Here is an 11,578-nt window from a genome sequence, read left to right as displayed (position 1 = left end):
CTTACATTTGTCAAAAGTTTTTTTTATTTTTGCGGTGCAAAAGCTTACAGCACCTGGTATTCCCAGGCGGTCTCCCATCCAAGTACTAACCAGGCCCGACCCTGCTTAGCTTCCGAGATCGGGCGTTCTCAGGGTAGTATGGCCGTAAGCGAGAATTCCTTTCAAAATTTTGCATTTTATACATGTTGTCTTTATTGTGGCAAATACTTCAATCCAAAAATACGTAACAAGAATCTGAAACTATAACCACAGTCACAAATGTGTCACAACAATCTACAATGCATGATTGAAGTCACAGATATATGACAAATATCAGCAAATGTGTACAATGATTTGTTGGCACATACACATGGTTAAATGCGGACAAAAATCCGTAGATGGGCGACCTGTAAAAACGGGACCTTTTCTTACAGGTGACGTTTGCTACAGTCCTGCCGCGGACGACTCGCAAATGCGTGTGCTGATTTGCAAATGCGTGTCAGGAGACTTGTGTGTGGCTCCGTAGCTACACATTCGGACCACATGGGGGCACTAATATTATACCAGCCCCGTACCACCAATATATACACCAATAACTTGGGGGGGCGTTCACTGCTATCCACCCATGGTCATGTACCATTTATTTGACATTATTTAAATTAAATTGGAATAAATGGAAGAATAAAGTGGAACTAATAAAATAAGAACCAATGATATAACCAGTGAAGCTAAAAAAAATGAATGAAGCTTCTCCACACCTGCTAATTGCCACATTAACTATACTTCCCTTTATTGCATTCAGTAAACGCCATTTTTTAAAATTGATTCATTAACTTTTTATTTAGTAAACACTCACTGCACCAACCCAACCGGACTGCATCGGGTCATCTGTCTGCTACACCTGTAGACTACGAGAGTCCCCTTTTGGTCTTAATGTGGAGCTCCGGAGCCACACTCAAGTCTCCAGACACGCATTTGCAAATTGCCACACGCATTTGCGAGTCGTCCACGGCGAGACTGTAGCAACACCCAAAGGCAGGGGACGCTGAATGTTGGCATTTTGTGCTCTCAGCCTGTCAGGCGAATATGTGGAAATTTATAAAAAAGCAGCTCGCATACTTGCTTACATTTGTCAAAAGTTTTTTTTATTTTTGCGGTGCAAAAGCTTCAGCACCTGGTATTCCCAGGCGGTCTCCCATCCAAGTACTAACCAGGCCCGACCCTGCTTAGCTTCCGAGATCGGACGAGATCGGGCGTTCTCAGGGTAGTATGGCCGTAAGCGAGAATTCCTTTCAAAATTTAGCATTTTATACATGTTGTCTTTATTGTGGCAAATACTTCAATCCAAAAACACGTAACAAGAATCTGAAACTATAACCACAGTCACAAATGTGTCACAACAATCTACAATGCATGATTGAAGTCACAGATATATGACAAATATCAGCAAATGTGTACAATGATTTGTTGGCACATACACGTGGTTAAATGCGGACAAAAATCCGTGGATGGGCGACCTGTAAAAACTGGACCTTTTCTTACAGGTGACGTTTGCTACAGTCCTGCCGCGGACGACTCGCAAATGCGTGTGCTGATTTGCAAATGCGTGTCAGGAGACTTGTGTGTGGCTCCGTAGCTACACTTTCGGACCACATGGGGGCACTAATATTATACCAGCCCCGTACCACCAATATATACACCAATAACTTGGGGGGGCGTTCACTGCTATCCACCCATGGTCATGTACCATTTATTTGACATTATTTAAATTAAATTGGAATAAATGGAAGAATAAAGTGGAACTAATAAAATAAGAACCAATGATATAACCAGTGAAGCTAAAAAAAATGAATGAAGCTTCTCCACACCTGCTAATTGCCACATTAACTATACTTCCCTTTATTGCATTCAGTAAACACCATTTTTTAAAATTGATTCATTAACTTTTTATTTAGTAAACACTCACTGCACCAACCCAACCGGACTGCATCGGGTCATCTGTCTGCTACACCTGTAGACGACGAGAGTCCCCTTTTGGTCTTAATGTGGAGCTCCGGAGCCACACTCAAGTCTCCAGACACGCATTTGCAAATTGCCACACGCATTTGCGAGTCGTCCACGGCGAGACTGTAGCAACACCCAAAGGCAGGGGACGCTGAATGTTGGCATTTTGTGCTCTCAGCCTGTCAGGCGAATATGTGGAAATTTATAAAAAAGCAGCTCGCATACTTGCTTACATTTGTCAAAAGTTTTTTTTATTTTTGCGGTGCAAAAGCTTACAGCACCTGGTATTCCCAGGCGGTCTCCCATCCAAGTACTAACCAGGTCCGACCCTGCTCAGCTTCCGAGATCGGACGAGATCGGGCGTTCTCAGGGTAGTATGGCCGTAAGTGAGAATTCCTTTCAAAATTTTGCATTTTATACATGTTGTCTTTATTGTGGCAAATACTTCAATCCAAAAACACGTAACAAGAATCTGAAACTATAACCACAGTCACAAATGTGTCATAACAATCTACAATGCATGATTGAAGTCACAGATATATGACAAATATCAGCAAATGTGTACAATGATTTGTTGGCACATACACATGGTTAAATGCGGACAAAAATCCGTAGATGGGCGACCTGTAAAAACGGGACCTTTTCTTACAGGTGACGTTTGCTACAGTCCTGCCGCGGACGACTCGCAAATGCGTGTGCTGATTTGCAAATGCGTGTCAGGAGAAATGTGTGTGGCTCCGTAGCTACACATTCGGACCACATGGGGGCACTAATATTATACCAGCCCCGTACCACCAATATATACACCAATAACTTGGGGGGGCGTTCACTGCTATCCACCCATGGTCATGTATCATTTATTTGACATTATTTAAATTAAATTGGAATAAATGGAAGAATAAAGTGGAACTAATAAAATAAGAACCAATGATATAACCAGTGAAGCTAAAAAAAATGAATGAAGCTTCTCCACACCTGCTAATTGCCACATTAACTATACTTCCCTTTATTGCATTCAGTAAACACCATTTTTTAAAATTGATTCATTAACTTTTTATTTAGTAAACACTCACTGCACCAACCCAACCGGACTGCATCGGGTCATCTGTCTGCTACACCTGTAGACTACGAGAGTCCCCTTTTGGTCTTAATGTGGAGCTCCGGAGCCACACTCAAGTCTCCAGACACGCATTTGCAAATTGCCACACGCATTTGCGAGTCGTCCACGGCGAGACTGTAGCAACACCCAAAGGCAGGGGACGCTGAATGTTGGCATTTTGTGCTCTCAGCCTGTCAGGCGAATATGTGGAAATTTATAAAAAAGCAGCTCGCATACTTGCTTACATTTGTCAAAAGTTTTTTTTATTTTTGCGGTGCAAAAGCTTCAGCACCTGGTATTCCCAGGCGGTCTCCCATCCAAGTACTAACCAGGCCCGACCCTGCTTAGCTTCCGAGATCGGACGAGATCGGGCGTTCTCAGGGTAGTATGGCCGTAAGCGAGAATTCCTTTCAAAATTTAGCATTTTATACATGTTGTCTTTATTGTGGCAAATACTTCAATCCAAAAACACGTAACAAGAATCTGAAACTATAACCACAGTCACAAATGTGTCACAACAATCTACAATGCATGATTGAAGTCACAGATATATGACAAATATCAGCAAATGTGTACAATGATTTGTTGGCACATACACGTGGTTAAATGCGGACAAAAATCCGTGGATGGGCGACCTGTAAAAACTGGACCTTTTCTTACAGGTGACGTTTGCTACAGTCCTGCCGCGGACGACTCGCAAATGCGTGTGCTGATTTGCAAATGCGTGTCAGGAGACTTGTGTGTGGCTCCGTAGCTACACATTCGGACCACATGGGGGCACTAATATTATACCAGCCCCGTACCACCAATATATACACCAATAACTTGGGGGGGCGTTCACTGCTATCCACCCATGGTCATGTACCATTTATTTGACATTATTTAAATTAAATTGGAATAAATGGAAGAATAAAGTGGAACTAATAAAATAAGAACCAATGATATAACCAGTGAAGCTAAAAAAAATGAATGAAGCTTCTCCACACCTGCTAATTGCCACATTAACTATACTTCCCTTTATTGCATTCAGTAAACACCATTTTTTAAAATTGATTCATTAACTTTTTATTTAGTAAACACTCACTGCACCAACCCAACCGGACTGCATCGGGTCATCTGTCTGCTACACCTGTAGACGACGAGAGTCCCCTTTTGGTCTTAATGTGGAGCTCCGGAGCCACACTCAAGTCTCCAGACACGCATTTGCAAATTGCCACACGCATTTGCGAGTCGTCCACGGCGAGACTGTAGCAACACCCAAAGGCAGGGGACGCTGAATGTTGGCATTTTGTGCTCTCAGCCTGTCAGGCGAATATGTGGAAATTTATAAAAAAGCAGCTCGCATACTTGCTTACATTTGTCAAAAGTTTTTTTTATTTTTGCGGTGCAAAAGCTTACAGCACCTGGTATTCCCAGGCGGTCTCCCATCCAAGTACTAACCAGGTCCGACCCTGCTCAGCTTCCGAGATCGGACGAGATCGGGCGTTCTCAGGGTAGTATGGCCGTAAGTGAGAATTCCTTTCAAAATTTTGCATTTTATACATGTTGTCTTTATTGTGGCAAATACTTCAATCCAAAAACACGTAACAAGAATCTGAAACTATAACCACAGTCACAAATGTGTCATAACAATCTACAATGCATGATTGAAGTCACAGATATATGACAAATATCAGCAAATGTGTACAATGATTTGTTGGCACATACACATGGTTAAATGCGGACAAAAATCCGTAGATGGGCGACCTGTAAAAACGGGACCTTTTCTTACAGGTGACGTTTGCTACAGTCCTGCCGCGGACGACTCGCAAATGCGTGTGCTGATTTGCAAATGCGTGTCAGGAGAAATGTGTGTGGCTCCGTAGCTACACATTCGGACCACATGGGGGCACTAATATTATACCAGCCCCGTACCACCAATATATACACCAATAACTTGGGGGGGCGTTCACTGCTATCCACCCATGGTCATGTATCATTTATTTGACATTATTTAAATTAAATTGGAATAAATGGAAGAATAAAGTGGAACTAATAAAATAAGAACCAATGATATAACCAGTGAAGCTAAAAAAAATGAATGAAGCTTCTCCACACCTGCTAATTGCCACATTAACTATACTTCCCTTTATTGCATTCAGTAAACACCATTTTTTAAAATTGATTCATTAACTTTTTATTTAGTAAACACTCACTGCACCAACCCAACCGGACTGCATCGGGTCATCTGTCTGCTACACCTGTAGACTACGAGAGTCCCCTTTTGGTCTTAATGTGGAGCTCCGGAGCCACACTCAAGTCTCCAGACACGCATTTGCAAATTGCCACACGCATTTGCGAGTCGTCCACGGCGAGACTGTAGCAACACCCAAAGGCAGGGGACGCTGAATGTTGGCATTTTGTGCTCTCAGCCTGTCAGGCGAATATGTGGAAATTTATAAAAAAGCAGCTCGCATACTTGCTTACATTTGTCAAAAGTTTTTTTTATTTTTGCGGTGCAAAAGCTTCAGCACCTGGTATTCCCAGGCGGTCTCCCATCCAAGTACTAACCAGGCCCGACCCTGCTTAGCTTCCGAGATCGGACGAGATCGGGCGTTCTCAGGGTAGTATGGCCGTAAGCGAGAATGCCTTTCAAAATTTAGCATTTTATACATGTTGTCTTTATTGTGGCAAATACTTCAATCCAAAAACACGTAACAAGAATCTGAAACTATAACCACAGTCACAAATGTGTCACAACAATCTACAATGCATGATTGAAGTCACAGATATATGACAAATATCAGCAAATGTGTACAATGATTTGTTGGCACATACACGTGGTTAAATGCGGACAAAAATCCGTGGATGGGCGACCTGTAAAAACTGGACCTTTTCTTACAGGTGACGTTTGCTACAGTCCTGCCGCGGACGACTCGCAAATGCGTGTGCTGATTTGCAAATGCGTGTCAGGAGACTTGTGTGTGGCTCCGTAGCTACACATTCGGACCACATGGGGGCACTAATATTATACCAGCCCCGTACCACCAATATATACACCAATAACTTGGGGGGGCGTTCACTGCTATCCACCCATGGTCATGTACCATTTATTTGACATTATTTAAATTAAATTGGAATAAATGGAAGAATAAAGTGGAACTAATAAAATAAGAACCAATGATATAACCAGTGAAGCTAAAAAAAATGAATGAAGCTTCTCCACACCTGCTAATTGCCACATTAACTATACTTCCCTTTATTGCATTCAGTAAACACCATTTTTTAAAATTGATTCATTAACTTTTTATTTAGTAAACACTCACTGCACCAACCCAACCGGACTGCATCGGGTCATCTGTCTGCTACACCTGTAGACGACGAGAGTCCCCTTTTGGTCTTAATGTGGAGCTCCGGAGCCACACTCAAGTCTCCAGACACGCATTTGCAAATTGCCACACGCATTTGCGAGTCGTCCACGGCGAGACTGTAGCAACACCCAAAGGCAGGGGACGCTGAATGTTGGCATTTTGTGCTCTCAGCCTGTCAGGCGAATATGTGGAAATTTATAAAAAAGCAGCTCGCATACTTGCTTAGATTTGTCAAAGTTTTTTTTATTTATTTATTTTTTGCGGTGCAAAAGCTTACAGCACCTGGTATTCCCAGGCGGTCTCCCATCCAAGTACTAACCAGGCCCGACCCTGCTTAGCTTCCGAGATCGGACGAGATCGGGCGTTCTCAGGGTAGTATGGCCGTAAGCGAGAATTCCTTTCAAAATTTTGCATTTTATACATGTTGTCTTTATTGTGGCAAATACTTCAATCCAAAAACACGTAACAAGAATCTGAAACTATAACCACAGTCACAAATGTGTCACAACAATCTACAATGCATGATTGAAGTCACAGATATATGACAAATATCAGCAAATGTGTACAATGATTTGTTGGCACATACACATGGTTAAATGCGGACAAAAATCCGTAGATGGGCGACCTGTAAAAACGGGACCTTTTCTTACAGGTGACGTTTGCTACAGTCCTGCCGCGGACGACTCGCAAATGCGTGTGCTGATTTGCAAATGCGTGTCAGGAGAAATGTGTGTGGCTCCGTAGCTACACATTCGGACCACATGGGGGCACTAATATTATACCAGCCCCGTACCACCAATATATACACCAATAACTTGGGGGGGCGTTCACTGCTATCCACCCATGGTCATGTATCATTTATTTGACATTATTTAAATTAAATTGGAATAAATGGAAGAATAAAGTGGAACTAATAAAATAAGAACCAATGATATAACCAGTGAAGCTAAAAAAAATGAATGAAGCTTCTCCACACCTGCTAATTGCCACATTAACTATACTTCCCTTTATTGCATTCAGTAAACACCATTTTTTAAAATTGATTCATTAACTTTTTATTTAGTAAACACTCACTGCACCAACCCAACCGGACTGCATCGGGTCATCTGTCTGCTACACCTGTAGACTACGAGAGTCCCCTTTTGGTCTTAATGTGGAGCTCCGGAGCCACACTCAAGTCTCCAGACACGCATTTGCAAATTGCCACACGCATTTGCGAGTCGTCCACGGCGAGACTGTAGCAACACCCAAAGGCAGGGGACGCTGAATGTTGGCATTTTGTGCTCTCAGCCTGTCAGGCGAATATGTGGAAATTTATAAAAAAGCAGCTCGCATACTTGCTTACATTTGTCAAAAGTTTTTTTTATTTTTGCGGTGCAAAAGCTTCAGCACCTGGTATTCCCAGGCGGTCTCCCATCCAAGTACTAACCAGGCCCGACCCTGCTTAGCTTCCGAGATCGGACGAGATCGGGCGTTCTCAGGGTAGTATGGCCGTAAGCGAGAATTCCTTTCAAAATTTAGCATTTTATACATGTGGTCTTTATTGTGGCAAATACTTCAATCCAAAAACACGTAACAAGAATCTGAAACTATAACCACAGTCACAAATGTGTCACAACAATCTACAATGCATGATTGAAGTCACAGATATATGACAAATATCAGCAAATGTGTACAATGATTTGTTGGCACATACACATGGTTAAATGCGGACAAAAATCCGTGGATGGGCGACCTGTAAAAACTGGACCTTTTCTTACAGGTGACGTTTGCTACAGTCCTGCCGCGGACGACTCGCAAATGCGTGTGCTGATTTGCAAATGCGTGTCAGGAGACTTGTGTGTGGCTCCGTAGCTACACATTCGGACCACATGGGGGCACTAATATTATACCAGCCCCGTACCACCAATATATACACCAATAACTTGGGGGGGCGTTCACTGCTATCCACCCATGGTCATGTACCATTTATTTGACATTATTTAAATTAAATTGGAATAAATGGAAGAATAAAGTGGAACTAATAAAATAAGAACCAATGATATAACCAGTGAAGCTAAAAAAAATGAATGAAGCTTCTCCACACCTGCTAATTGCCACATTAACTATACTTCCCTTTATTGCATTCAGTAAACACCATTTTTTAAAATTGATTCATTAACTTTTTATTTAGTAAACACTCACTGCACCAACCCAACCGGACTGCATCGGGTCATCTGTCTGCTACACCTGTAGACGACGAGAGTCCCCTTTTGGTCTTAATGTGGAGCTCCGGAGCCACACTCAAGTCTCCAGACACGCATTTGCAAATTGCCACACGCATTTGCGAGTCGTCCACGGCGAGACTGTAGCAACACCCAAAGGCAGGGGACGCTGAATGTTGGCATTTTGTGCTCTCAGCCTGTCAGGCGAATATGTGGAAATTTATAAAAAAGCAGCTCGCATACTTGCTTACATTTGTCAAAAGTTTTTTTTATTTTTGCGGTGCAAAAGCTTACAGCACCTGGTATTCCCAGGCGGTCTCCCATCCAAGTACTAACCAGGCCCGACCCTGCTTAGCTTCCGAGATCGGGCGTTCTCAGGGTAGTATGGCCGTAAGCGAGAATTCCTTTCAAAATTTTGCATTTTATACATGTTGTCTTTATTGTGGCAAATACTTCAATCCAAAAACACGTAACAAGAATCTGAAACTATAACCACAGTCACAAATGTGTCACAACAATCTACAATGCATGATTGAAGTCACAGATATATGACAAATATCAGCAAATGTGTACAATGATTTGTTGGCACATACACATGGTTAAATGCGGACAAAAATCCGTGGATGGGCGACCTGTAAAAACTGGACCTTTTCTTACAGGTGACGTTTGCTACAGTCCTGCCGCGGACGACTCGCAAATGCGTGTGCTGATTTGCAAATGCGTGTCAGGAGACTTGTGTGTGGCTCCGTAGCTACACATTCGGACCACATGGGGGCACTAATATTATACCAGCCCCGTACCACCAATATATACACCAATAACTTGGGGGGGCGTTCACTGCTATCCACCCATGGTCATGTACCATTTATTTGACATTATTTAAATTAAATTGGAATAAATGGAAGAATAAAGTGGAACTAATAAAATAAGAACCAATGATATAACCAGTGAAGCTAAAAAAAATGAATGAAGCTTCTCCACACCTGCTAATTGCCACATTAACTATACTTCCCTTTATTGCATTCAGTAAACACCATTTTTTAAAATTGATTCATTAACTTTTTATTTAGTAAACACTCACTGCACCAACCCAACCGGACTGCATCGGGTCATCTGTCTGCTACACCTGTAGACGACGAGAGTCCCCTTTTGGTCTTAATGTGGAGCTCCGGAGCCACACTCAAGTCTCCAGACACGCATTTGCAAATTGCCACACGCATTTGCGAGTCGTCCACGGCGAGACTGTAGCAACACCCAAAGGCAGGGGACGCTGAATGTTGGCATTTTGTGCTCTCAGCCTGTCAGGCGAATATGTGGAAATTTATAAAAAAGCAGCTCGCATACTTGCTTACATTTGTCAAAAGTTTTTTTTATTTTTGCGGTGCAAAAGCTTACAGCACCTGGTATTCCCAGGCGGTCTCCCATCCAAGTACTAACCAGGCCCGACCCTGCTTAGCTTCCGAGATCGGGCGTTCTCAGGGTAGTATGGCCGTAAGCGAGAATTCCTTTCAAAATTTTGCATTTTATACATGTTGTCTTTATTGTGGCAAATACTTCAATCCAAAAATACGTAACAAGAATCTGAAACTATAACCACAGTCACAAATGTGTCACAACAATCTACAATGCATGATTGAAGTCACAGATATATGACAAATATCAGCAAATGTGTACAATGATTTGTTGGCACATACACATGGTTAAATGCGGACAAAAATCCGTAGATGGGCGACCTGTAAAAACGGGACCTTTTCTTACAGGTGACGTTTGCTACAGTCCTGCCGCGGACGACTCGCAAATGCGTGTGCTGATTTGCAAATGCGTGTCAGGAGACTTGTGTGTGGCTCCGTAGCTACACATTCGGACCACATGGGGGCACTAATATTATACCAGCCCCGTACCACCAATATATACACCAATAACTTGGGGGGGCGTTCACTGCTATCCACCCATGGTCATGTACCATTTATTTGACATTATTTAAATTAAATTGGAATAAATGGAAGAATAAAGTGGAACTAATAAAATAAGAACCAATGATATAACCAGTGAAGCTAAAAAAAATGAATGAAGCTTCTCCACACCTGCTAATTGCCACATTAACTATACTTCCCTTTATTGCATTCAGTAAACACCATTTTTTAAAATTGATTCATTAACTTTTTATTTAGTAAACACTCACTGCACCAACCCAACCGGACTGCATCGGGTCATCTGTCTGCTACACCTGTAGACTACGAGAGTCCCCTTTTGGTCTTAATGTGGAGCTCCGGAGCCACACTCAAGTCTCCAGACACGCATTTGCAAATTGCCACACGCATTTGCGAGTCGTCCACGGCGAGACTGTAGCAACACCCAAAGGCAGGGGACGCTGAATGTTGGCATTTTGTGCTCTCAGCCTGTCAGGCGAATATGTGGAAATTTATAAAAAAGCAGCTCGCATACTTGCTTACATTTGTCAAAAGTTTTTTTTATTTTTGCGGTGCAAAAGCTTACAGCACCTGGTATTCCCAGGCGGTCTCCCATCCAAGTACTAACCAGGTCCGACCCTGCTCAGCTTCCGAGATCGGACGAGATCGGGCGTTCTCAGGGTAGTATGGCCGTAAGTGAGAATTCCTTTCAAAATTTTGCATTTTATACATGTTGTCTTTATTGTGGCAAATACTTCAATCCAAAAACACGTAACAAGAATCTGAAACTATAACCACAGTCACAAATGTGTCACAACAATCTACAATGCATGATTGAAGTCACAGATATATGACAAATATCAGCAAATGTGTACAATGATTTGTTGGCACATACACATGGTTAAATGCGGACAAAAATCCGTAGATGGGCGACCTGTAAAAACGGGACCTTTTCTTACAGGTGACGTTTGCTACAGTCCTGCCGCGGACGACTCGCAAATGCGTGTGCTGATTTGCAAATGCGTGTCAGGA

At 42.5% G+C, this 11,578-nt stretch overlaps 8 non-coding genes and 3 pseudogenes across 8 annotated transcripts; all 11 read right to left on the bottom strand.

Annotated features, from left to right (window-relative positions):
* Positions 1-41: 41 nt before the first annotated feature.
* Positions 42-150, bottom strand: LOC148331148 (5S ribosomal RNA; annotated as a pseudogene).
* A 992-nt stretch (positions 151-1,142) lies between these two features.
* Positions 1,143-1,260, bottom strand: LOC148331147 (5S ribosomal RNA). Its single transcript, XR_015845499.1, has one exon. It is a non-coding gene; the product is annotated as a 5S ribosomal RNA (ribosomal RNA).
* A 992-nt stretch (positions 1,261-2,252) lies between these two features.
* On the bottom strand, positions 2,253-2,371 carry LOC148331146 (5S ribosomal RNA). Its single transcript, XR_015845503.1, has one exon. It is a non-coding gene; the product is annotated as a 5S ribosomal RNA (ribosomal RNA).
* Positions 2,372-3,363: 992 nt separating this feature from the next.
* LOC148331145 (5S ribosomal RNA) lies at positions 3,364-3,481 on the bottom strand. The gene has a single exon (XR_015845498.1). It is a non-coding gene; the product is annotated as a 5S ribosomal RNA (ribosomal RNA).
* Positions 3,482-4,473: 992 nt separating this feature from the next.
* Positions 4,474-4,592, bottom strand: LOC148331144 (5S ribosomal RNA). Its single transcript, XR_015845502.1, has one exon. It is a non-coding gene; the product is annotated as a 5S ribosomal RNA (ribosomal RNA).
* Positions 4,593-5,584: 992 nt separating this feature from the next.
* On the bottom strand, positions 5,585-5,702 carry LOC148331143 (5S ribosomal RNA). Its single transcript, XR_015845497.1, has one exon. It is a non-coding gene; the product is annotated as a 5S ribosomal RNA (ribosomal RNA).
* Positions 5,703-6,702: 1,000 nt separating this feature from the next.
* Positions 6,703-6,821, bottom strand: LOC148331142 (5S ribosomal RNA). Its single transcript, XR_015845350.1, has one exon. It is a non-coding gene; the product is annotated as a 5S ribosomal RNA (ribosomal RNA).
* A 992-nt stretch (positions 6,822-7,813) lies between these two features.
* Positions 7,814-7,931, bottom strand: LOC148331141 (5S ribosomal RNA). Its single transcript, XR_015845496.1, has one exon. It is a non-coding gene; the product is annotated as a 5S ribosomal RNA (ribosomal RNA).
* Positions 7,932-8,923: 992 nt separating this feature from the next.
* On the bottom strand, positions 8,924-9,032 carry LOC148331140 (5S ribosomal RNA; annotated as a pseudogene).
* Positions 9,033-10,024: 992 nt separating this feature from the next.
* On the bottom strand, positions 10,025-10,133 carry LOC148331139 (5S ribosomal RNA; annotated as a pseudogene).
* A 992-nt stretch (positions 10,134-11,125) lies between these two features.
* On the bottom strand, positions 11,126-11,244 carry LOC148331138 (5S ribosomal RNA). The gene has a single exon (XR_015845501.1). It is a non-coding gene; the product is annotated as a 5S ribosomal RNA (ribosomal RNA).
* Between the last annotated feature and the right edge of the window lie 334 nt (positions 11,245-11,578).

Source organism: Idiotropiscis lumnitzeri, chromosome 9, assembly GCF_059441095.1.
Source record: "Idiotropiscis lumnitzeri isolate Australia: NSW breed Sydney's pygmy pipehorse chromosome 9, RoL_Ilum_1.0, whole genome shotgun sequence".
In the NCBI taxonomy this organism is placed as follows: Eukaryota; Metazoa; Chordata; class Actinopteri; order Syngnathiformes; family Syngnathidae; genus Idiotropiscis; species Idiotropiscis lumnitzeri.
This window is presented reverse-complemented; position numbering and strand designations above follow the sequence as displayed.